Below are 25,410 nucleotides of genomic sequence, written 5' to 3'. Positions count from 1 at the left end.
GGAGGAGTTTCCTGGATGCAGAGCCTCCTCCCAGCCCAAACAGCTCCAGCTCTCCTTTGTCTCCTGCAGAAACCTCACCGTGCTTGGGGTGCTCAGGGAATGACACCTCGTCCCACATTCTCCTTCTCTGTGACCCCATACCTCCAACAAGGCAAATTCACCTGGTTCTGGGGTCTTAGCCTGAGCTGGAGCTCTGGGGGCATCTCACAGTTTCAGGGGGACTTCTGTGCTCTCCACAAGCACCTGGAAGGGTTTTGCAGCAAGGTGAGGTCGATTGCCTCTGCTATGTCCCAAGTGAGAAAGGAAAGCAGCCTCAAGTCGCAGAGGGGAGCTTCAGATTGGATATTAGGAAAAACACTTAACTGGAAGAGTGGTCAGGCCTTGGGATAAGTTGCCCAGGGAGCAGGAGCCTGAGCAGGAGGTGAGGGAGACATCTGTTCCCTGGAGGATGGATTTTAGCTCCTTTGGGGAGCTCCCTGCCTTCTCCCAGCCCTTTCCCATCCCTGCACTCCTTCCTTCCAGCACACTCCCGATGCAGCACCTGGAACATGGCTGCTGCACCCTTGGGCAAGGCAGGAATATGGAAATGTCACTGTTATTTGCAAGGCAATAATGTTTGGAGCCAGGAGGTCACTGGGCATTAACCTGCTGTGACACTGTTTAATCTTCCCAAGAGGTTGGAATCAAAGGGAAAACACAGCGAGCTCATTCCCAGGAGTGTGTCCTGCACTCAGAGTTTACAGTCAGAGGAATGTGGGTTGTGTTTGGACGTGGCTGGGTTAGGAAAGCCTTTGCAGAGGTTTGTTTATTCAGAGGTCAGTGCAGCCACTGGGAGGGAGCTGCTGGCCAGGACAGGGGACAGCAGCTCCTGTGCCGGCCCTGCTGCCTTACCTGGCACAGCACTGGGTCAGGTGAGCACCCAGAAGTCCAGGTGAGGGCATTTTGCTGGAACATCTTCCACTGAATTAACAGCTGGAAGAGCTTGGAGTGTTCTCCTGTGTTACTCTCTGTGTTTACTCCTGAAATATCCAGGTATGGTCCTCATCCTTTAAAGTAACCCTTGTCCTTTAAAGTCACCCTTGCTGTGCTCCTCACCAGGGTGGGTGAGGCTGAGGTGGTTTCAGGGCTGTTCTCTCCACACTTATTCCTCTGGATTCCCCTGTGCTGGCTCTCGTCTGTCTGAAATGGCAATTTTTGTTTGGCTCTGTCAGGATATGCTTGCAATTCTTTTTTCCACTTCAATATCTTTAGTGTGTTCTCTAGAACCAGACTGAAGCATAAAAGGCTCTGAAGGCATTTTAAGGCACCCCTCAAGCTCCTCAAGAAACTGCTCTGGCAATTTTTAGGACTTTCTTGCTAATTGTTTGTCAGCAGGACAATTTCTCAGTGATGCTGTCACTGACAGTGGGCACAGGGGGGACAGGTCCCAGAGCCAAGTCACAAAGTCACTGCAGAAACAGCTGTCATGGATTTAGACATTGCCATCCGCCACTGAGCTGGGATTACAGCTGGGAATTCTCTCCATCAGCTTCAGGGCAATGTCAGCAAGGTCCATGTACAAGTTAGCAAGGAGTGTTTATGGATATAATCAGGGATTCCCAGAATGGTTTGGGTTGGAAGAGAACTTCAATCCCATCCAGTCCCACCCCCTGCCATAGGCAGAGTCACCTTCCACTATCCCAGGTTTCTCCAAGTAACCTTCCACTATCCCGGGTTTCTCCAAGCTCCATCCAACCTGGCTTTGGACATTTCCAGGAATGGGAAGGAATGGGAATGTCCTTGAAGGAAGATGAAAACCAAGCATGGGACCAATTCCATGCCCAGAGCTGGGGAGATCCAAGCTGTGGTCACAGTCCTGCTCCAGAGGCCAAGGCCTGTGTTCTCCATTTCCAGGCCACCATTCCTGCTGTCCTTGCACTTTGCTTCTTTTCCTTCAAAAGCTGTCAAGGCATCAAATTCTTGGCCGGGAGTTTTTTACAGAGGGGCACCAAGTCTGACCACATCTGACCTGAACAACCACAGCCATGGCGAGAAGCAGATTATCTTTCCTCTGTTCCTTTCCATGGAATATGGCAAATAAAAGCTTAAGAATTGCTGTAGAAGCAAGAAAATCCTCCAGCATGGCTCTGTGCCTGCAAACTCAGGCTCAATTCCCCATGTCCCCAAGGAATCCGTGCCAAGAGCAATCGGATGCGGGGCATGACCTTTGTCAGCACTTCCGACACCCTTTGTTGGTCACCTACATAAGCTCCTGCCCGGTCTTTAATTCACAAAGGGAAAGGATCTGATCCCATCCTTCATAAACACCAGGAGGATTCCACTGGCTGATGTGATTCCAAGGGAGCCTGAGCAGGGAGAGGGACTCTGTGAGACAAAGCTCTTGGTTAAACAACATCGATGGCTCAAATATTTGCCAACACTTGCGAACACAAATATTTACGCCGGCAGCAGGAGCCAAGGCAGATTTTTCCTTCCAGATGTATTAAATGTTTCCTTGAGTGTGCAGAACTGGGAAAGGGCTCTTCCATCACTCGCCGGCTCATTTTCCAGGCCACTGGATGCGCTCACTTATTTGGCAAATCTTGCTGTTAACGGGTTTTTCTCAGCTGATTTTCTGGACTTTCCTGCTTTCCCTCACAATCCTGGCCAGGGTGTAGGAGGAAGGAGAACAAATGTATTTTTTTAACTCCAGCAACCCAAGCATTGTCACCCATTGTCAACTCTCACTGCCAAAGAGGATGATTTGAGGTGTTCTGTGTCTTTTGGACCTGCTCAATGTCCTCGTGGGAAGGGAGGATGTGGAGCAGGGTAAAACATCCAAGTGCAGGACCTTGTACAGACACCAGGGCTGATGAGTGCTGGATGCAGCCCATTCCCCAGAACATTCCAGAGGCTGGAGTCACCCCTAAACCTGGGGAGTGACTGCTGCCATCTAAACTGCCCCATTTCCAGAGGAATGCTCAACCTGGATAAATTACATTCTTTTGGAGGTATGTTCCCTGGTGGAGAAGGACCTGCAGTGCTCCTGCTGCTCCTGTCATTGCTCAGTGGTCCTGGGAATGCCTCTGATGCCAGGATACTTCAAGAGAGAGCTCTGATCTTGCTCAGACATCCACATTCCCTTTACATTCCAGGAATTTGTGCTGACAATAAACGGGAGGTTTGTTCCCAGCCCCAAACACTGGCAAGGACAAAGGGGAAGCAGCAGCTCCCTCCCAGGGAATTGTGGTGGATTCAGCAGCAGCAAGAAGACTTCAGATCCAAGAGGATGAAGGGAGGCACTGGCCAGCCAAACTTCAGCTTCAGGAGCTGTAGGGATTTGCATTTCAGAGATGTGTTACAGGTCCATTGGAAGAGAAATTAAACATCAATTTAAGGCCTAGTGTGGTGCAATTCCATGGATAATTATGAAGGGAGAATACTGTGAATGAATAAAACTCCAAATCCCTTTCCAAGCTGTTTGGCTCCTCTAAAGTGAAGAAAAGCTCACACATGGTTCTGGTGTGGGTAATAGGGGGCAGATGAGGTTGGCCTTCCTCTGCCAAGGCAAAGCGATTCCAAATGGAGCCTCCAGGGATGAAGTTGTTCATCCCACTGGTTGGTATCCTGCCTCTGGAATTAATGGACCCAGAAATTTTCTGGAAAAAGATACTTTAACACACAAGGAATGGGAAAAATCCTGTGTGAAATTGGGTGAAAAAGTGGGTGACACTGGACAGGAGCTTTGTTTTCCTGCATGTCTCTCACACTGTCCCAGTAAAAGCTCCAGTGGGCAGATTGGGAAGGGGCTGCAGGACGGCAGGAGACACAGAAACACATTCCAGGGACACAGCCAAGCCAGAAAATGGGGAGGGGCTGCTCTGGCCCAGGGAAAGGTGAACAGAACTGTGTGGATGCTGAGGATCAGATGTGGGGAGGGTGTGTCAAGGGACAGGAATGTGGGACGGGGGACAGCTGGGAGAAGCTTCCCTCATATCTTCCCACTCCTTGGCTGGCTCTCTCTGGCACTCCCAGCCCTTTGCCTAACAACATAATCCAGCTTGGCATGTGGATTCACACCCCCGGATCTGTAGGGAAAGCCCAGCCCTGACCTGCACTTCCAGCAGGGATCACCCTGGGAGTCAGGAGTGGCTCCTGTGCCTCACAGGGTGCCAGGAGCTGGGTACTCCCTCCTGCCCTGCTTCTCCTCACCCTGCAGTTAATTAACACTTGTCGTGCCTGACTGAGGACCAGGAGAGAAAGAAAGCAGGGAACAGATGATCCCAGGGTAAATCACTGGGACAACTGTCTGGTTCAGTGCCTGGGAAAGGCGAGGGAGGGACGGACACACGGCACTGCCCTTCGGACTGTGACGCTCTCTGGAACCACCCCAGCAGGGCTCATGGGGTCACAGAGCCATGGAATGTCCTGAGCTGCAAGGCACCCACCAGGATCATCCAGTCCAACTGCTGGCCCTGCACAGACACCCGAACAATCCCATCCTGGGCATCCCTGGGAGTGCTGTCCAAATGCCTGGAGGTCTGGCAGTGCTGAGGCTGTGACCATTCCCTGGGGCTGTGACCATTCCCTGGGGAGCCTGGTCAGTGCCAAACACCCTCTTGCGGGGGAAGAACCCTTTCCTAAAATCCAACCTGAACCTGCCCTCACACAGCTCCAGGTGTTCCCTGGCATCCACCCCATGGTATTTCAGGAGCAGTTTCCCTTGGTCTTGTCCATGGTGAATGTTCTAAGTGTGTGGAAGATTCTCCTCCTGCTCTGTGGATAAACTCAAGCTCTGTTTCCTGGAGAATGGCCCCTCTCTAACCCCAGAGAGGAAATGAGGGTCTCTGGACTCTGTTCCTTCCTCATTTGGCAACAAAAAATGGAGATGTTGGGAGGAAACAATCCAGAAAAATGTTTCACATCAGTGAGACACACTCCAAAGTATTTTTGGCAACGTGGTGTGGGAATTTGGCTTGGAGAGTTGCTCAGAAGCTCTAAACTCCCATAGATACAGCAAAAAGTGGCACCTCCAACTCTTGTGTCTGGAGTGGTTTGGGCCCTGAATGAGGGAACCACAAGGGGCTGATAATGGAACTAATGGTGGTCTGAGGGGTTTTCTTTAGGGAAAAATCCTTCTGAGTGCCTAACAATGGTAAGCGCTGGGAGCCGTGGATGTTGTCCATGGGTTTGCTGGCACAGCAGCAGTTTTCTTGTGCTTCCTGGAAAGCCATGGCTGTTTCACACCCAGAAGGACTCCAGCAATCCTTGTGCTATCCCAGATTGTTGAAGTGTCTGAGGAGACGGCTCTCGCTGTGCCTGGTGCTGCCTTTGGAGATGCCTTTGGAGCGCTGGGAGCAGCAACTTCCAGCATCCTCTGGGGACTGGGATTTCAGAGGAAGGCAACAGTCAAAGGGAGCCAAGTTCAGGCCTCACAGCACAACTTCAGGGTCCAAAAATGAGCATCTCTATTGTTTGCTCCTGGATTTTTCAACTCAAGCCTATGGATCCTGCTCCTTCTCTGATCCAGAGCAGTGATAAAGAAAGCATTATTCCCACCAAAAGCGTCAGGCCTTGTGGGCCTTATTTAATTAGGAAAAGGGAATAAACCAAATACCCAGTTCCCTGTCTTTAGATCAAGATACACCTTTAACTATGAAAATTCAAGATCTCTGGCAGGATTCCTCTTTTTTTGCTAGAAAAACAAACAAAAAATGCTGTTTTCTGGCCAAAAAGCCCGAGCTGTTAATTTCTTCCCTCTCTTTGTTTTCCCCTCTTTCTTTTTCTTTTTTTTTTTAATTTTTTTACCATTCTGGCGCTGGTGTGGAGCAGCTCAGTGAGGAGGACACGCTGGATAAACATGGCACCAGCGGGGTGCTTGGAATGCTCCTCGCTCCGGACCTGCTCCCCACGGAGAGGAGGAGGCTGGAGGGGTGGAGGAATCCGGGTCATGGAGCAGAGGGCAGGGAGAAGACAACTCCTCTGTTCTTCTCCTGGCGTGTCCAAAGCCTCTCAGCTGAGGAGAGCAACTGGGCTGTGCTGGGCCTTTTATTTTGTGTTCCCGACTTCCCCCTTTCATCCCATGTGTCAAACAGCTTGGAAGCTTTGATTCCAGAGGCCAAGGAATTTGAACTGCAGGCCCAAATCCCCCTCAAGCATCTTCTGAGATATAAAATCCTGAAGGAAAGTTCAGCGGTGCCTTGATGGTGCCCTGGGGGAGCAAGTAAGGAGAGCCTGAGGGTGGAATTGTCCTCAGTATTCCTGGGTGGATAAGATGAGGAGTGGGGAGTCTTCCCAGGGAATGCAGGCACCATTTCAGTCTGAACTCACACAGAGTGCTTGGATTCTGTGCTTGGCCATAGAGGGAAAAGCTTCCTAGGAAGGGATGAGAATCCAACAAGAATACCTGTGGATGACCCTGCTGTGGGGATTAGAGCAGGATTGTGCCAGAGGGTGAGGAAATCCCTGGAGTTTGGCTTGGGAGCTGTGTCTGCCCAGCCAGGACCCTCTGCCATGTCACACTGTGCCTCCAGTAAAATCCACACCATGAGCTATGGGATCCCAGTAACATCCTAATGGAAGCTTTCCACAGAATCCCACAATCCCAGACTGGTTGGAATTGGATGCCCCCCCTCATGGACAAGCACACCCCGACCAGACCAGGATGTCTTTTCAGTGCAGAAATGGGAAATCCCATCTCCCTGCAGGGATGTCCTTCTTTAATGGGGAAACTGAGGCACGGTGAAGGTGGAGGCTGTCAGGAACAGCCATCCTGCTCCCCAGCCATTCCACCTTTGCCCTGGGAGTTTGGCCAGCCTGGGGAAAACTTGGCCTGGCAACGAGCAGTGAATGCAGTGCTAAGGATTTCAGATATTCCTGGTGAGATGGAAGAGCATCAAGGATCAGCTCTCTCCAGGGATGGATCCAGCACTCCAGGTTCCTGGTGCTGGCTGGGATGAAGTGGGAATGCTGGGAAATGCCAACATTTCCCACTCTCCATGGCCATGACTCTGCACTGCAGAGAACCAGCTCTATCCAACATTAGGTCCTGCCTTGGTTTCCCAGTACATGGCTTATCCCAGGGAATGAGGGTCCCAGTGGAAGCCCATTGAATGTAGGGGAGCCTTTGTGCTGCCATCAATGAGCTGGAGCCTCTCCTGTGCCCAGGGGCCTCCTCCTGCAGGGAGTGAGCAGCAAACCCTTCCATGTCTGTGGGAGAGCTGGGCTGCACCCATCCCTGTCTGTGCCCACAGCTCAGCCCTGCTTTTATTGTCACACTCACGACTGGAAGTGTTTAAAGGGAGGGAGGGGAGAGCTTTGGCTGTGCCCTCTCTGCTCAAGGGTGGCACTGAGTGCCAGGGAGGTCTGGGCACTGCCTGGAGCTGAGCTGAGCTGCCCCTCTTCAGATGTCCTTCCCTTTTCCACAGGATCCATGGTGGATACAGGAGAAGTGAGTTAAAGCCCCAGTCCTTTCACCCCTGGAGCAGAAGGCACTGAAGGGACCCAGATAGGGCTGTCTGATGCATTTCATGGAATCATGGAATTCCTGAGCTGGAAGAGATCCACAAGGATCATCCAGCCCAGCTCCTGCACAGACACCCCAACAATCCCAACTGTGCATCCCTGGGAGCATTGTCCAAACGCTTCTGGAACTCCGGCAGCCTTGGGGTCATGACCATTCCCTGGGAGCCTGGGCAGTGCCTGACACCCTCTAGGGGAAGAACCCTTCCCTAAAATCCAACCGGAACCTTCCCTACCACCACTCCAATTGTTCCCTGGCTCCTGGTTTCAGAGAGCAGAGACGGGAGCTGCCCTCAGAAGGAGGGCAAATCCACAGCTGTGCTCTTGGCTGGCACAGGACAAGCCCTGTGCAAACAGAAGCTGCTCCAGGTGTGATGACAGCAGGAGCCATGTGCTAAAAACATGACCCAGCAGTGCCAGCACTTCCCTTTGGAACAATCACAATCATCCCTTGGGGTGTTTGTTGGTGCTCCTTTTCCCAGGGACAGGGTGCCTTGCCCCTGGTGCTGATGGATGGATTCAGGAGGTGGCTGCCCCTTTGGATTGTGGCAGTGGCCAGGAAAAGGCAGAGGGCAGCTGTCCCAGCTCTGGCATGCCAAGTGTTATCCAATAATCCCTCACTGCCCTCCTGCTTCCCTCGGCTCTCAACACTTTCTTTTCTCCCTTGAACCAAGTGCTACCTTGTGGCCAGCAGTGGATTTTTAGTTAACCCTGCCAGCACCTGAGAGGCAAATGCCAGGGAGGGAGGAGTGGGAATTCACTTGATGTGTGAGGAAAAGGCAGGAGCGCTTGAAAGAATGAGGAGCAGCATTTTTACACCTCTCTCTGATGTGAGTTACACACTCAGGTGTGAGTGTGTAGGAAACAGGAGTGTGCACAGACATGTGTGTGCACAGAGCAGGGAGGGGCAACCTGGTACAAAAGGCAAAGGTGTAGAATTTGAGGGTTGCCATGGCTACAGGTCAGATGCCTTTGTTCTCGCATCCTGGTGCAGCTTAGGGAGATGAGATGCGCCAGCCTCGGAGCACCAGCAGGCGAGGATGGGGTTTTAATTGTTTTTTAGATGTGAAGGTAAATAGCTGTACACTTATTTTATCCAGCTTTGAAAGAAAACACGGCAAATGAAGGCAATGTCCAGATGCAGATGGAATTGAAGTCACAGCGAGTCTGGGAGGCTGGGAAGCTGAGTGGCATCAAGGGAAATGTCCCTGTTGTATTGTCATGGTCACAGACAGCCCCTCTGTGGAGCCACAAAGGCATTTGTGTGCGGTGACTCTGTGCTGACATGGAGCCCAGTGTCCCCATGGCCAGCCCTGGATGGGAGTGGGCACCATGCATGGCTGGGAGGCCATGTCTGTGCTCCTGCCTTTGCTTTTCCCTTTGAAATCTCCTGTCCAGCTCTCTGTGGTCCCAGCCTATTTGATTCTGAGCTGGAAAGGAGATTTCAAATCAGGATCCATATGGGGCCCGTCAGTTGCGACTGGATTCATTTTAAAGTCCTTGTTAAGTCCAACAAAAAGCCAAAGATTAGAGCTGATATGTTGGCTTTCATCCAGATGCTGATCCTTGAAAGGCTGCCTTGAGACCGCCAGGCGACTCTTTCATTCTCCCTTTTCCTTCTTGCTCTTCTTCTTCCCTTCTAATTGCTTTCCAAATTTGGGTTTATTGCCACAAGTTTTAAGCCAGGTAACCAGAACCAGGATTGTTTTTTTTTCTCTCCCCCATTTCTTTCTGGCACCCATCAGATTCTGGCTCTCTGTTGGTTCAGAAAGTCCACGTTAATTCCTTGACCACCAATGTCAAAGGCTGGGAAGGGCTGGAGGCCTTTGGGACAATGCTCCAAGCCAGCCCTCGGCATTCCTGGCAGCCAGAGAACCACGGTGAGAACAAAAGCAACGTGGCCCTTGTCTGTCAGGAATGTTCTGTCCTTTTCCCTCAACCCAGAGCTGCAGCTTCCCCTTCCTTTGTCCCTGAGGGGCATTGTCCTGGTCGTGCCACAGCAGATGGGGACATCTGTGAGAGGAAGGGCTGGCACTGAGTGCTGGGCTCCACCTGGGACACGGAGCTGAGGTCGCACCCAGGTGATCCACACAAGGACAGCAGGAATTCCCATGGCCATTCCCATTGTCCCTGGCTGCCCAGCTGCACTCCACTGCTGGAGAGCTCTCCCCCAAGCCCAGCTCCTCCTTGCTTTGCATGTCCCAGCACAGAGTTGTCCCTCTGGGAACAGACAGCTCTAGACAGCCAGGATTGTGAGGGAAGCAGGAGAGGCCAGGAAAGAGAACAGAGCTCTGTTAAAGGCTGGGTGAAATCAGGGAAGGAGTGAGGGTGCAGATAAGAGAAAAGGAAGGGATATTGGTGCTACCTGGTGCCAGAAAGCAGGAAATTTAGCAGAAGCAGAGCTGGGACAGAGCTGGGAACATGTTACATTCCAGGATCTCATGGTGGGGACACCCAGCAGAGGCTCCTGCTTTGTTTCTCAGTTGTGCATCATTGGGAACAGCCCATGTGGAGCCTGTGCCATGGTTTCTGGTCAGTGTTCCCTGTGAAGGGACAGACCTGGAGCTCTGCAGGAGGGGGCCTGAGCTGCTGGAAACATGAGGAAGACAGGAAAGGGGAGAGAGCCTGCAGGGCTTAGAGCTGTTGAAGTGGGATCCTAAAGCTGGAAGCAGAGGAGGGATTCAGGCTGTGCTGGAGATGCTGCAGCAGAGTGAGCATCACACCCTCAGAGGGGGTAAAAAGGTGCTTCAGAGCTGGATCCAGCCCTGCAAGCCCAGCCAGACTGGGCCAGGGAATTGTTCCTGTCTCTGGCATGGGAAAGGCCATCCCCAGTGCATCCCCAAGGTAGCTGCACCCACGGAATGTGTTTAAGTGTTTGTCACAGCACCTGTGGGATGTGTGGGAAGCATTTGGAAGAACCCCTTCCAGGGGCTGTGTGCAGACAGGGGCCTTAAACAGCCATCCCCTCTTGGAGTGTCCATACATTCATTTAAAGGATATGCAGGCACAGAAAAAAATAGAAACTAACACGTCCTGTTTGGGCAGTTCCACTGAGCCAGGAGGCCGAGAGATTCCCAATCCATGCCGTGCCATGCCATGTCCTGCACATTCAGAGCAGGCACAGAGATGTGCAACGTGTGTGTGAGAGGCTCCTGCACCAAGAACAGCTTGAAAAGCCATTCAGGGAAGTATTTACAGGAGTTCAGGGTGGGAATGGGCCTGTTCTGTCTTTGGTTTCACGGCTGCTTTGACTCCAGGCTGTCTGTCCTGGGGGTCCCCCAGCACAGAGCAGTGACACTTTGGACAACCAGGACAGTTGTCACAGATTGGTGCCATGTGACACTGAGAGTGCACAGCTGGAGTGCAGGGGGAGGTGGCACAGCCTGGGGGCATGCCAGGTTGGATGTGGGTTGGAAGGTTGTTGTTCCACTCACCCCTGTCCTCTTGCCTCAGTCACAAACCAGACCCCAGGGAAAAGCCCATCCAGTTTCCTTCTCCAGATACACCATGCAGGTTAGTGCTGGAAGATGTTTCTTATTTCTGGAAACACCCTCTGGAGCATTTTCCTTTAAAAGTTTTAGTTTATCCATGAGGAAACTGCTGTGGGAAGTGGCCATTACCCACAGCACGTCCCATTTCAACAAAAAGCCAAAGTTTGCCTTTTTGGAGCGAGGGGGAAAGCACAAAGTTGGAGTGTTTGGTCTGGAGCCTGTTGAACAGCTCAGCTCTGCTCAGGGCAGGCCCCCAGCATCCCTTTTCCTGCTCCAGGATAATGGGAGCTCAGAGGCCAGGGCAGACACAGGGAATCAGCACGCTGGGAAATCAGCGGGATGTGCATGAACCGCCTTGGACAAAATCCACACCAAGCACAGCCCAGGCCATAACACAGCCCAGAGCAGCAGAGCTCTGAACTCTGAGGAGTAACATTTCATTTCTCCCCCATTCCCCCATTGCTTTTTCCACTCCTGCACCTACCAGGAGGCACCTGGGCTCCAGCCACCACATGCAAGGACCACAGAGCCTGTGGTGTCACCGCAGCCCTAAACCAGGGCTCCAGCTTTGCTGAGACCAGGCTTTGGCTTGCCCAGGTTATTTTAAGTTCATCCTTTTTCCCTGGCTGTGGGACAGGGACTTTACCAGGACCTCCGAAACTGGCTCAGCTCATCCAGGCTCAGGGAAACACCCCTGATCCTGGACCAAGGTTTTCTCCTTCCCAACTCCCCCATTCCTGAGATTAGGCAGAGACTCAAACAAATGAAGGCAGTTGCTGGAGAGGACAGGAAGCAATTACAGACCACCCTGGAAAGGCAGGACAGGCAGCAGCTTGTGTGGCTGCTGCTGTTTAAACAACAACCACCCCCAGGCCGGCAAGGGCAGGAACATCTCAGAGGAACAATGCTGGAGCGAGGTGCGAGGAGTCCAGAAAGGAGGATTAACACGGAATGCTCCGGCACAAGGGCTCTGAGCTCCTGCTGCGGGGTCAGGAGGGTCCTGCTGGCAGCAGGAGGACAAACAGGATGGGCTGGTGATTCCAAAGGGAGTCAGGAGCTCCTGGTACCCCGCCAGCGGGGGACCCACGCGGGTCAGGGGCAGGGTGGCCTGCAGGATGCCTTTTCCATCTGCAGGGCCATTCTGCAGCAGGAGTTTTGTCTTTGCCATGGAGGGGAAAGCAGGGGGGAGGCATTTCCAAGCTGTTTTCTCCAGGATATCCCAGCTCCGCCTGACAGCTGGTTCCCATTGGGCTCCTGACCAAAGGCAAGGGTGGGAGTGGGCGGGAGGGGGGAAGGGACCTCCTAATGATGAGGACGAAGAAGAGGAAGGATGAAAGGCCCTGAAATGCGGAGGGTGGAACTGAAGCAGGAGGACACTCGGAGGGAGGGGCTGCAGAGGCTTTGAAGCTCCTCGCTATGGGGAGCCTCCTTTAAACCCTACACCAGATTGGAACAAGGTGGGGGAGGAGGGGCTGGCTCTCTTTTCCCTCTGAAATATTCCGAGGGGTTGGGACCCCTACCCGGGATGGGCTGTTTCTGTCCATTAAACATTTTAAATGCTTGTCCATCTCCCGTGGCCTCCCGTCCTTCCGCTCCTTGTGGCACTGGGCTGGGGATGGGAGGCTCCCAAGGATGATGAAAGGATTTAGGGCATAGGGTAGGGGTGACAGGGGCTGGTGTCAGTCACAGCCTTGTGCCAGTGAGTGCTCAAGTGGAGGAGGAGGGAAAAGGGGCTGGTTGTGCCCCAAAACACAGCATTGGATGGGGAGTTTTCCTCCTCTGCTGGGAACTTCAGCAGGGAGGTCAAGGGGAGGATGGCTGGTGCTGCCTGACTCCCTCTTGCTGCCTGCCAGGAAGGAAAACAGCTGGGAAGGGAGTTTGGGATCGGTGCCACTGCTCCCTCAGTCCCTGCTCTGGAGGGGATGGAGGAGCTGCCTCATGGAGGGGGTGGAGGAATCAGCTGCCTCATGGAAAGCTCCTTCCCTCCCCCTGCTCCGCCATCCAGGCCCATCTCTTTTATCACAGAATATCCTGAGCTGGAAGGGACTCACAAGGCTCAACCAATCCAGCTCCTGGTGTCCAACTCTCCTCATCTGTAAGATGCTGGGAGGACATTTCCTCTTCCTTCCCCAACCAAACCTCTCCCTGGAAAATTGGACTACAGCAGGTTATTAAATCACATCCAAGTGAATTCAGAGCATCACGAAATATAAAGGCAGCAAAAACCAAAGGTACAGGGAGACAGAGGGGTTATCCAGCAGAGTCTGCCTATGGAGAGCTCTGCAGCATGAATGAGATTATCCCACTGGAGCTGAGCTACCTCATCCTCACCCCATAAGGAATATGCTCCAAAGAAATGGGTGAAATCTAAACAAGCCTTGCTCTTCCCATTGGAATCGGCAGACCTGGATGATCCTTGTGGGTGAACCTGGCAGCTCTGTGAGTCTCCAGAGCTGTGCTGGGAGCTGGAGCTGGAGCTGGGGCTGGGGCTGAAGCTGGGGCTGGAGCTGGAGCAGGGCACCAGCTCATTCCCTGTCCCTCCTCAACTGTAAAAATCCAGAGGAAAAAATACTCGGTGGCTGCATTGTTCCTGCCAAGGTTGTCAGGAAATCAGTGGGAAGAGGCACGGGGGACACAGCACAAACAATGCGAGGAGAAAGTTCACAATAACCCTGGGCTGGTGCGTGGGGACTGTTCCTGACCCTCAGGAGGGTTGGAAGTTCAGGGTGGTGCTTTGGGCAGTTCCTGTTGGCATCACAGGTGTCCCAGGTGTCCCAGGAGAGGAGGATGAGCACAGGCAGGGCAGAGCAGCAGGAGGTTCTGGAGAGGTTTGGATCCTCCCTCTCCCCTTCCCACCTCCCCATTTCAGTTTGGTTTTGAAGTGGGGCCTGCAGGTGGCTGTGCCCTGCGACCAATCGGGAAATGGAACTCGATTTTAAGTTAATTAAAGCTGCCCTCTGTGTGTTAATCTTCTTGTCAGGTTTTAATTAAGGGCTGATAAAGACTCAGCATGGGGAGGGATTCCTGCTCCCACCTCCTGTGACCCAGGGAGCTGGAGGGGCTGTTGGAGTCATGTTGGGGTGACCGCAGGTCCCAGCCGGTGCTGTTACCCTTTCAAAAAGGGGTGGCATCTGACCATTTTCTTCTCTTTCTCCCTCAGTCCCCAGCAGATTCCCTCCCAGCTCTCCTCCTAGGATGGGTCATGCTCCTGGCAATGACTGATTTACTGCTCATGAGCCAGAAAATTCCAGATAAATGTCAGCTCAGGGTAATCACCATTCCTGGCTGCGTGGCCAGACTGGGTTGGGAGCCTCAGGAGTGGGATTAGGGCTCTGCATGAACTCCTCCATCCCTGTGGATGTGTTCTCTCTTTCTGCAGGAGGTGGGGTAGGAGAAACCATGCAGAAGGACTCTCAAGATGCTCAGGGCAGTGAAATCCCCAAATCCCAGAGGCTGGAAAAGCCCTTCAGGGTCATTCAGTCCAGCCTGGGCCTGATCCCCACCTTGTCACCAGCCCAGAGCACTGAGTGCGACATCCAGGCATTCCTTGGAAACCCTCAGGGATGGAGACACCAAACCTCCCCAGGCAACCCCTCCCAAAGCCTGAGCACCCTTTCCATGGAGGAAACCTGTCCTTCCTGACTCCCATCAGCCCCTGAAGTGAAGGATCTTTACTCTCATTATTTCAGGAGAACAGGTTGGATCTCAGCATTTCCCAGCACGCAGGTGCCTCTCCCATCCCTTTTTCCAATGGCATTTTGCAGCCACTATCCTGACCACTAACCATCAAGTGATACAATTTGCCAAATAATTCTTTGCTATAAATTCCTGTATATATTTCCATGGTGGCACTGACTTTTCTCTCTGGAATGACTAAGAAAGGATCTTTTCCCAGTAAAAGCCTTTCCATTCCACCTCTGCTGAGCCCATTTTTGGCTGGTTTTTAGGCAGCAGCTTTCCCATTCCACACTTGAGTCCCACATAAGCCCTTCCTTGTATTTTTAAGGTCCCCAGCCAAAATTAAGACATTTCCCATTTTAACTTCCAGCACCTTGTAATGCCTTTAAACCATTACAGATATTCCTTGGAATATCTCAGGGCCAGCCCCAGAGCACAAATGGAATTAAAAGTCACTCGTGCGAGCCCGAGCCAGGAATTGCTGGGTCAGAGTGTTTCTTGTCCCTCAGGTTTTTGGGATCAGCACAGGTCCAGCACCTGCATTTAGGATCAGGGAGTTATGGAGTGACACTGCTTTTAAAATGACTTGCGACTGTTCCCAGCTCGGGGTGTCCCTGCTGGGGATTCCTGCTCCCCAGGATTAGGCAGGAGGCGATTTCTGGAATTGTCTTTCCATTGTGCTCCAGTTCCAGCTTCCAGCATCTGACTTTCCCAGTCCTGAGCAGGAGCTGTCAATCTCCCAGAGTTTGTTTTGGAGCTAATGGATTTCGGAAGGTTCCCATCAATCTGTCCTGCTCCTCAGCACTCCTGGGAGTGCTCTTGGCTCTGCTGGCCAGCACAGCTCTGAGAGGTGGTTTCTCCATCCCAGTCACCAAGATTTATTTTGTACAGGCATTTTCATATGCTGAGGGGAGAAAAAAAAAGGAGGAAAAGCCACCTGGAATCAATTGTCAGCACAATGGAAGTTGGCATGGCCAGGCTGGGGAGCAAGGGGGGACAGTGGGTTATTTCCCACAAATTGCTCTGGGGACAAGCACAACTAGCAGGGACTTAGTGCCAAATCGGATGAATAGGGGAGACTGGAAAAAAAATTATGGGAAAAAAAATCCCCAGAATAGTCAAAACCTTCCGTTGTAGTATTTTCTGCAGTAAATTTGTTTTTGTTTTGAAGGGGCAGTGAGAAATCTGCTGGGGTTTGAGCGGAGATTTAAAGAGGCAACCCAAGCTCTCCTCAGGGCTGGATGTGGAGCTCAGGCTCATGGGCACAACTCCTTCCTCTCTTTTCCCTCTTGGCTGCAGGATCCCAGGACAAAGCCCGTGGTGGGGAGCCCATCCCTGGCTCTGTTGTGGGGATGTGCTGGAGCTGCCCCACCACCATTCCCTGCTCCCAATCCAGCCTTATCTCCCTCCCTCCTGCCCTTGCCCAGTGTTTATTCCCACAATAAACTTCTCCAGGAGTGACTCTGGCTCTCTTTGCATTTGTTTGGAAGCCCTGTCCCCACTCCTGGCTTATCTCTGGGCACAGTGATAACAACAACCACAAGCCCTCTTTGCTTACAGCACCGGCTCCTTTCAATGTTTCCCTAATCTAAACCAGCCTCTGTCTCCTCTTCCTTCCTCTGGAGAAGCTCCCGGGCTGGAAATGGCCAGGGTTGTGTCTGCACTTGGATTCATCTTCTGCAGCTCCCATAGATCCAAAGGAAACACCTGATGCTGAGTTTCTGGGAGATTCCCTTCCAAATACAGTGGATGTGGAAGAAAGAATTTCTCCGCCCTTGGTTTGAGGTAACTTTTAACACCAGGAGTGGGCCCTGCCCTGGGAAGGAGGCACCAAGTTCTTCCCAGCTTGGCACAGGGGCTGCATGTTCCCATCTCAGCAGTCTCCAGGCTTGGAAATCCAGTCTATGAGCAGAGTCTTCCTCCCACCCTCCAGGAATCTTCCATCTTCCCCTGGAATATCCATGGAGCTTCCCTGAAGCAGAGGGGCAGCACCAATCTCTGCTCCCTGTGACCAGGGACAGGATCCAGGGAATGGCTGTGGCTGTGTCAGGGAGATTTAGGTGGATACCAGGAAAAGTTCTTTCCCCAGAGGGTGTTTGGGCACTGTAAGGGCTCTCCAGGGAATGGGCACTGCCCCAGGGCTGCCAGAGCTCCAGGAGCTTTTGGACACCCTCAGGGACAGGGTGGGGTTGTTGGGATGTCTGTGTAGGATTGATGATCATGGTGGGTCCCTTCCAGCTCTGGAGATTCTTTTTTCTTTATTTTTTTCTTTTTTCTTTATTTTTTTCTTTTTTCCATGATGGTGTGATTTCCTGCTCCTCTACCTCCACCCCCTTCAGCACCTGCACCAGAGGGGTCCTTGTGCTGCTTCCCATGGGCTAGGGGGGAACACTGATCCCTGGCTGGCTTAGCACTGGGCAGGCATCCTGGGGCAGGGGGACACGTGTGACAGGTGAATATGAACACGTGTGACAGGTGGATGGGGACATGTGTAACAGGTGGATGGGGACATGTGACAGATGAATGGGGACACATGTGAGAGATGGATGGGGACACGTGTGACAGGTGGATGGGGACATACATGTGACAGGTGGCTGGGGACACATGTGTGACAGGGGGATGGGGACATGTGTAACAGGTGGATATGTACACGTATGTGACAGGTGGATATGGACACACACATGAGAAGTGGATGGGGACATGGGACTGGTGGATATGGACACATGACAGGTGGATGGGGACACACATGGGACTGGTGGATATGGACACATGTGACAGATGAATACGTACACACATGTGACAGGTGGATATGGACACACATGTGGCACGTGGCTGGGGACACACATGTGGCCACACTTGTGCCTGGCACTGGTGCTGTCCTTCCTGGCAGGATGGCATTCCCTGCCCTCCTGCTGCATTCCTGGCCGTTATTTCCCCCTTTTCCCTTCCCCCCAGGACAGGAGTGTCCCTCCTTAGCATGGGCACGGAGCACACGGTGCCACTTGGCTGTCACCTCGTCCCCAGCAGGGACGCCAGCGCTGGCAGGCACTGAAGGTCAGCAGAAGGACATCTCAATTATTCTGTGTCATCTGCGAGGAGCTCGGCGCTTGTCAGAGTCCCAGCGGAGAGCAGTGAAACAGTAACTTGGCTGCAGGAAAAAAGGGAGTGGGAAAAAACATCGGAAAGGAAAGAGAGGGGGAAAAAAAATCCGTCTGCACAGAAGCTCAGGTCAGCGGGATTGACAGCTGCTGGGAGATATCTCCATTCCCTGTGCCGAAAATAACACCTCCATGGGCTCCAGAGCTGCCTTCCCAATTAGAGATTGGGCACTGAACAGGGGGAGAAAAAATTCTCCATGATAATTTCAGAGGAGGGGGAGGAAATGGAAAACAGGCTTGGGAAGGAAGCCTGGCTCGCTGCTTCCAGGAGCCTGATTTCCTTGGGATTGTCCTGAGGGATTCTCCTTCTCATGGCTCTTATCTTCATCACCCCTTTGGATGCCCTGGGAAATGGGAGGCAGCAACTGGTGAAATAACTCTGGGCAAGAGGAACAGGGGGAGCCAGGCCCTCACTTTGGGGTATTTTTATAGATGTATTCCTATATATAGGATATATATTCCTCTATATCCCAATATTTACCACCAGAGTCAGTCATGCCTTACCCTCTGGATGAGGGGTAGCTCCCCTGTCTCTCTCTCTTCACCACCTTTTTCCCTGCCTGGGGATTCAAACCTGTCTCTTCCATGTAACTCATCAGTGCAAGAGGGATGGGAAAGTGTTTCCAGAGGGAAAAAGCCCTGGAAGCTCCATGTCCTGAATCAGCAGGAGCTGAGTGGGCTGATCTGGCTGGGACCACCCAGATGTCTGGGGACCTCCCTGCAGGTGCTACTGCTATAAATTAATTAATTAATTAATTAATTAATGCGTTAATAAATGACACTGGCCCTGGCCATGGGGGCTGCCAGGAGCCTGGGGCAGGGGGAGAGGCCGTGCCAGAGCCAGCCTGGGAGGCACCAGCTGTGGAATTCCTGGATGCTGCTCCGAGCAGCTGTGCCTGGACTTTCACACGTGTTCTCAAAGTGAGGTCAGGCTTTCAAAGCCCACAGAAACCCACAGAGCATGGAAAACCAGCACGTCCCTGGGAGTTCTGGTGTGTGGGAGACGGATCTGCTCACATTCCAGGGAAAGCTCCTGCTGGCACTTCCCCTGGAGCTGGTGGCTATTCCAGCCTGGGATCAGTGCTGGCTGGGCAGTGCTGCCATGGGGCAGCCCTTGCTGCCAGCTCTTCCCTCTCCAGGCTTCCTGTGATTCCCTTTTTGTTGGGAATGGGCCTTCAGAGGGGGTGGGTGGCTCAGGCTGGATGAGTGGAGTTTTGGGGGTGTCCATGGAATGGGGTTTGGATGGGATGGGAAGCTCCTGGCAGCCAAATTCATCAGTGTTTTTCTCTCCTGCACCGCACCTGACCCCACATGAATTTCCATCTGGGATTGCAGGAGGAGCCGGGAGCCGCCCTCTCCTTTGATGGTGTCTGTTGGAAAGGGGAATAAAGCCGAGGGCTCACCTGCTTTGGAAGGAGGCTCTGCTCCCTCTCCCCAGCCCAGGCCTGCAGTCAGGCTCACACATCGTAAAGTGTCCCTGCCTGCCGTGGCACTGCTGCCCTGGAGCACGGAGCTGTTTAATGTGCCCCAGGAATGTCTGCACAGCTGCAGGGATCTCACCTTTGGATCCTGGCAGGGGAGCAGCTGCAGGGATCTCACCTTTGGATCCTGGCAGTTCGTAGGAGCCAGGCAGGAGGCCGAGGAATTGCAGACACATCCAGCTCCAAGGTGCTGGCAGCTCCTGCCTGGCTCTCAGCTGGTTAAGTGCTCTTTTATTGGGCTTCCCTTCCCCACAGGCTCAGGGCAGGAAGCCTGGAGGGTCAGGTGGCCTTGCCCATCCTTTCCCTTATCCCACTGGGATTTTCTGAGCGCTTTGCGATGGTGGGGAGGGAGTCTGTGTGTCACCGCTGGTGGCTGGTGCCCCTTCAGTTCTGAACACATACTGTTCATAGCAAAGGAATGGCAGCAAAGCCGAGGCTGCAGCCTCAAATCTGTTTTTTTCAGGACTGGGAAGAGTCTCCTGATTCCAGGGCTCCCAGGGTGCTGCCCCGGGGGAGATGGAGCAGAGCCTGCCTGAGAACACCAAGCAGGAGAGCAGGGAACAGCAGGATGGCGAGACACCAGCACCTGGAAAGAATTAACACTTCCCCTCAGCAAGAGCTTGGATGGGGAGAGAACAAAGCAGGCGAGGGAAAACCAGGGCAGAACAAAATGGTGCTGGTGGGAAAAGGCATTCCAGCCCCTCGGCAAGGGGGAAGGAATGGCTGAGCAGGGCTGCTGGGCTGGGGGCAGCTGCTCCCTGCGACAGCCTCAGCCTGGCCCTCATCTCTTCACTTCTACCTCTGCTTCTTTCCTCCTCTCTGTCCTTCCTTCCATTCCCAGCTTTATCCCATCCCTCTTTGCTGAATTCTCTCTGAGTGTTTCCACACATTCTTCTCACACCCTCGTCCCTCTTTTCTGTAAAACAATGTTTATTCCTGTACCCACAGCCCACGCCCACTCTCCCAGCAGCCTGGCTGTCCTTTCTCCAGGATGACACCTCAGGGCTCATCCTCACCCTCAGTGCAGGAATGGGGATAAGCAGAGTCTGATGCATGTAGAGAGACTTATAAATATTCTGGAAATACCCCCTAATTTGAATTTGACCCCGTTTTGGAAGGATATCCTGCCTGTGTCCTCCACTGGGATGAGGGCTCGTCTCCTCTGGGACAAGAAGCTTCCCAAAGGTTTTGTTTGGAATAACCATTGCTGATCCTCCTGCCCGGCTGCTCTTCACACTCCACCCGCTCTGATCGCACCAATTACTCCAACAAAAGACAAAAATTTGCATTTCCAAGGGAGTTTCCCTCCTCCTCCCAGTGCGCTGTGCCCTCAGCAGGGATGTCCTTCACCCCAGCGGGGTCAATGAGCCATGAGTGGGACTCGTGTGACAGTCCCGACACACTTCCCAGAGGAATTTCTTTCCTAATGACATTTAAACCGCTCATTATTCCTTGACTGTGCCGCAGGTTTGGCTGAGTGTGTTGAGCAGGATCCCTGGAGCAGGGGCTGAGAATCCGGACATGGGGAAGGGTGAACCTCTCCAAGCACCCCGAGACACTCAGCTCTGCAAACCCCAAATGTTTGGGCAACGAAAAAAATGTCTATATAACCATTTTTTCTTTTTTTCTTTTTCCTTTTTTTTTTTTTTTTGGCCATTTTCAGCTCCTCTTTTTGGCTTTCTGAAAGCAGGAATGAGATAAGGTCTCCAAAGAGCTTCTGCTCCACATCACCCACTTTTCCTGGCCTGAGGGGCTGCACGAGTTTGGAGAAGCATTCAAGCCCCTGAATGTTCTCCCAAAAGCTTCGCTGGTGTCAGAAAGGATCTACAGACCCCTTCCAGGCCGTCTCCCCGAAATTCCCAACTTCCTGAGTTCCTCCCAGCCCCGCTCCAGCCCTGCTCCGACCCTGAGGTAATGGGGCAGCAGTAAAACGTTAGGAGGTACAAATGAACTGCCGGGGATTAAAGCCCCAGCACAGCCTCCTGCGAGGCTTTAAAAGCATCCTGTTTGCAAACAGCTCTGGGGCTGCATCCCGCATTCCTGGGCATTTGCCTTCTCCTGGTTTTTTCATTCACGGGGAGGAATTGCAGCTGGAGCAGCTCGCCAGGTCCTGTTCTTCCATCCCCTCTGGGGCACAAGGAGTTCTGGCTCATTCAGCCCCTTCCCAAGCATTTTGCCTTTCCCTACATTTTTCCAAGGCACTACTCCCATTCCAGCTTGTCCATGTATTTTCCTGGATGGCTGGGAGATGTGTGGCAGGTGAGTTGTGCCCTCCAGGGAGGCTCCTGCGGCACCAGGACACCTCAGGGCATGAGTGGTATCCAACCTCACAGGCTGAGCCCAGGGCTCTTCTGAGCTCATTTGATGCCCCTTGGGGTTCTCCCACTGCATCCAGCCTTTCCAAAGGAAAATTCACACCCTTTTCTTTGGGCTACAGAGCTAAGCAACAAAAATGATCCTATGAATTTCCAGCAGTCCCGCGTGGTGAAGTTTGGAGTTTGGAGCAGTTCCTGTAGGATAATCTGTGCAGGGAGAGGCTGAGCAGCTCTTGGCAGGAGAAGTGGGAAGTAGCTGGAACTGGGAAGTAGCTGGAACTGGGAAGTAGTTGGAACTGGGAGGTACTGGGGCATTTGGGATCATTTACAGAGGTGCTCTTTTCCAGGCCATGCAGCTTGGCATCAAGATTTTTTGGGAAAACTCAGGCAGATCATCCCAGGCAGAGATCTTTGAAGATTAGTCTGGATAATTTTGAAAGGTCTCCTTTCCCCTGGGATTTCTCGGATTCCTGGCTCTGCCTGGAGCAGAACAAAGGCTGCTGTCCCTGTCTGAGGTGGGAACAGGAACCTGTCCTCCCAAAGGAGAGCAGAGCAAAGGCTCCCAGCCTGGGTCAGCTGAGCCAAGCTGAGCTGCAGAGCCAGGCCTGAGCCAGAGTGAGTTTTTTCCAAGCAGCTTGGAAAAAACCAGAGGCTTGGTTCCTGCCCACTGTCAGCAATTCCTCCAGCTTGGATGGGATCCCTCCAGCTGCCCCTGTGCTGCCTCTGCTCTCTGGGTGGGCTGAAGCCTTTTCCCAGAGAAACCAGGAATGGGATGGGCAGAAAACCAGGGACAGTGGGAGATTATTTCACACACCCACTTGTGGCTGAGCACTCGCCCCTCCCTGAGCTCGATGCTGTGTCTGCTCCTTGGCTTCCCTCTCCACCTGTTTAATCCATGTGGGATGATGGGGCTGAGATGGAATGTGGGAAAATGGGCTGTCCTCTCCCTGGAGAGCTGCACATGATGAGGTGCCCCTGCTTCTGCAGCCACCTCAGTGATAACAGAGTGTTGATATCTCCAAGATTCCCTCATTCCAAGGAAAATGGGGCTTCTCATTCCAGCCTGTTAAAGAGTTTTCCAGAGCCCTCACAAATGTAACCTGGAAGTGCAGCCTGTATCCAGCTGCTCCCCATGAACCTCCAGAACCATCCCATCACCCTGGTGCCCACCTGAGCCGAGGAGAGGTTTGCAAGGCCGGAATTTCCTGCATTGGAGCAGACACTGATCCCCTCTGAGGTGGCTGCTCTGCTCCAGCTGCTCTCAGCCCGAATTTCTCCATCTCCTGCAGCTCCAGCTCCCTCTTCCTGGGCCCTTGGAGCATCACCAGCACCACAGGATTGTGTGAGGGATGGGCACTGCCCTGCAATGGCTTTCACAGAGGCAGTACCAAAAACCCCTCTGGGTGACATTTTCCAGGGCTCCCAGGATGTCACAGGCCTTTTCTCCCTCTCTTCACCTGGGGGAGATTGGCATTCCAGAGCTCAGGGAATCCAGGGGCGCTCCTGCAGGAGCAGGGCACCAGGAAGGGACACTGAGGCTGTGCTGAGCCACATCCAGCAGCTCTGGAGGTGCTGACACCCCTCCTGTGTCTCACTGATGATGTTACCTGGGAGCACAAGAGACTCTTGTGCAAAGTGAATTCCCAGGACACTGCTGCATCTTCTCTCCAGAGGCATCAGGATTTATTCCAACCTTTGGTTTTCCTGGATTTTGTGGCTTGCATCAGGCAGAGACCACCAGTCTCCCACTTGGCTGTCCTGCATCGCATTTCCCTCCCCATTCCTTGCAGACCCTCCTGCCTCTGCTTCTCCCAGGAGTTCCCATCCTGACTGGAATCTGAGGGCTCTCTGTGACCGTGGGCACATCCAGGGAGCGCTCCCATCCATCTGCTCAACTCCTTGGGAAAAACCAGCGCAGCCAAACAATGAGTGAGTACAAAAGCACATGTGGAGCCTTGGCAGGGAGCATTCCCTGACTCCCAGCATCCAGCGGCCGCTCCGCGCTCCCATCCCTGCCTCTCCAGCTGTAATTAGCAGCGAGCTCTGGGAACGAGCTGGAATGGGAGTGATGAACAAAACAGCAGCTCCAGATGAGCCAGAGCACCCGAGGGGGCTGGGATGGAGGGCTGGGATGGTCTGGGGGCTGGGATGGAGGAGTGGGATGGTCTGGGGGCTGGGATGGAGGGGTGGGATGGTCTGGGGGCTGGGATGGAGGGCTGGGATGGTCTGGGGGCTGGGATGGAGGGCTGGGATGGTCTGGGGGCTGGGATGATGCTCTGTGCTCTCTGGCTGGTTGCGGGTGCCTGCTCTGGATAATGAGCACCTCGCTCCCGGGAGCTGCCGGCACCAATTCCCCTGCAGGAGCACATTCCTGAAAGCCTCCCTGCTCCGAGTGGTATTTAGCTCATGCTCTGATGCTGGATCAGGGGTCTGGAAAGGCTCTGTCCTTGGGCTGTGTCCAAGGCTGTTCTCACATCCCTCCAGCGATGCTGCTCCTGCCTGGAGGAGCCGACCTGCTGGAGAGGTGACCCAGGGCTCCCGTTAAGTTTTCCTCTGCTCAATGTCCTCCAGGTGCCCCCAGCCAGAGCATTCCAGCCTTGCTCTGGTGGCTGGAGACCCATATTCCTTTCCTCCTTCCCCGCCTCCCAGACCTGTGCAGACCAAGGCTCTGTTGTCTGTCCAGTTGTAGCCAGGACTTTGTTACACTGGAATTCGTTTTGTTCTTTTTGATCTTCCTGGAGAAGGCAGAAAGAGAATTCAGCCAAATGGCCTCCACCTGTCACAGCGCCCCTGGGATGAATGGAGGGGCCCCATCCCTGTGTGCAGGTGATGGATGGAAAGTTCACCATCCAGGTGATGGACAGAGGGAGCCCATTCCTGTGTGCAGATAATGGACAGAGCATTCCTGTCCCTGTCTGCAGATGATGGACAGAGGGGCTCCATCACTGTGTGCAGGTGATGGACAAAGGGTCCCTGCCCTGTGCTGACTCCCAGGTGATGGACAGAGGCCTCATCCCAGCATCAGGTGATGGATGGAGGGGCTGAGGGGGCTGGGAAAGGCTCTGCAGGCAGTGTCCCACAGTGTCCCTCACCCTGTCCCCCAGTGAGATCAGGACACTGATAACAGCTTTGTTTAGAAGGAAGAGCAGGAAGGGACGTGGAAGTCCAACAAAAGAGGAGCTGCCTCACCCAACATCCCAAGGCCCTCGGCTGCCAAAAGTGGATGGAAATAAACTCTGCAGACAATGCAGGGCCCTATCTGGGAGCAGCAGGAGCCTGGCCAGGCCCTGGTGTCCCTGCAGGATCAGATAGGGCTCGGGGCAGGCGGGACGGGCGCTCCGGCCATTGTTCGCTGCTCTGCCTGCGCTCTTGGCCCGGGATCCACACAGAGAGAATCGCAGGAAATCAGAGCAGATCGTATCCAACCTTCAACTGCAGCACAGCTCAGGGCTGTGCTTTTCTCCCCACTGTCCTTGGTGGCTCTTTTTGGACACAGCTGTCTCCCAAAATAGCTGTGAATGCGACCATTGCCGGACCGTTCATGGTCAGTGTGGCCACATCCTCCCCCTGCAGGGGCTGAAACCACTCAGTTCATAAAGCACCAGCCTGGGACCTCTGGCAGAGCTGCTGCTCCTTTGCCCAGACCCAGCAGGGATCCTGCAGGCTCAGGGGGGTCTGTAGGGTCTGTACCCCTGTGCCCAGGGCTGTGGCATTGAAGTGCCCTCCCCTCCCTGCAGCTACAGAAGATGGGTTTTACTGCCAGCTTTTCCATGGAGCAGCTCTGGGC

The sequence above is a fragment of the Zonotrichia leucophrys genome, chromosome 4A (genome assembly GCF_028769735.1).
Source record: "Zonotrichia leucophrys gambelii isolate GWCS_2022_RI chromosome 4A, RI_Zleu_2.0, whole genome shotgun sequence".
Taxonomy (NCBI): domain Eukaryota; kingdom Metazoa; phylum Chordata; class Aves; order Passeriformes; family Passerellidae; genus Zonotrichia; species Zonotrichia leucophrys.
Note: the sequence above shows the minus strand (reverse complement) of the source record.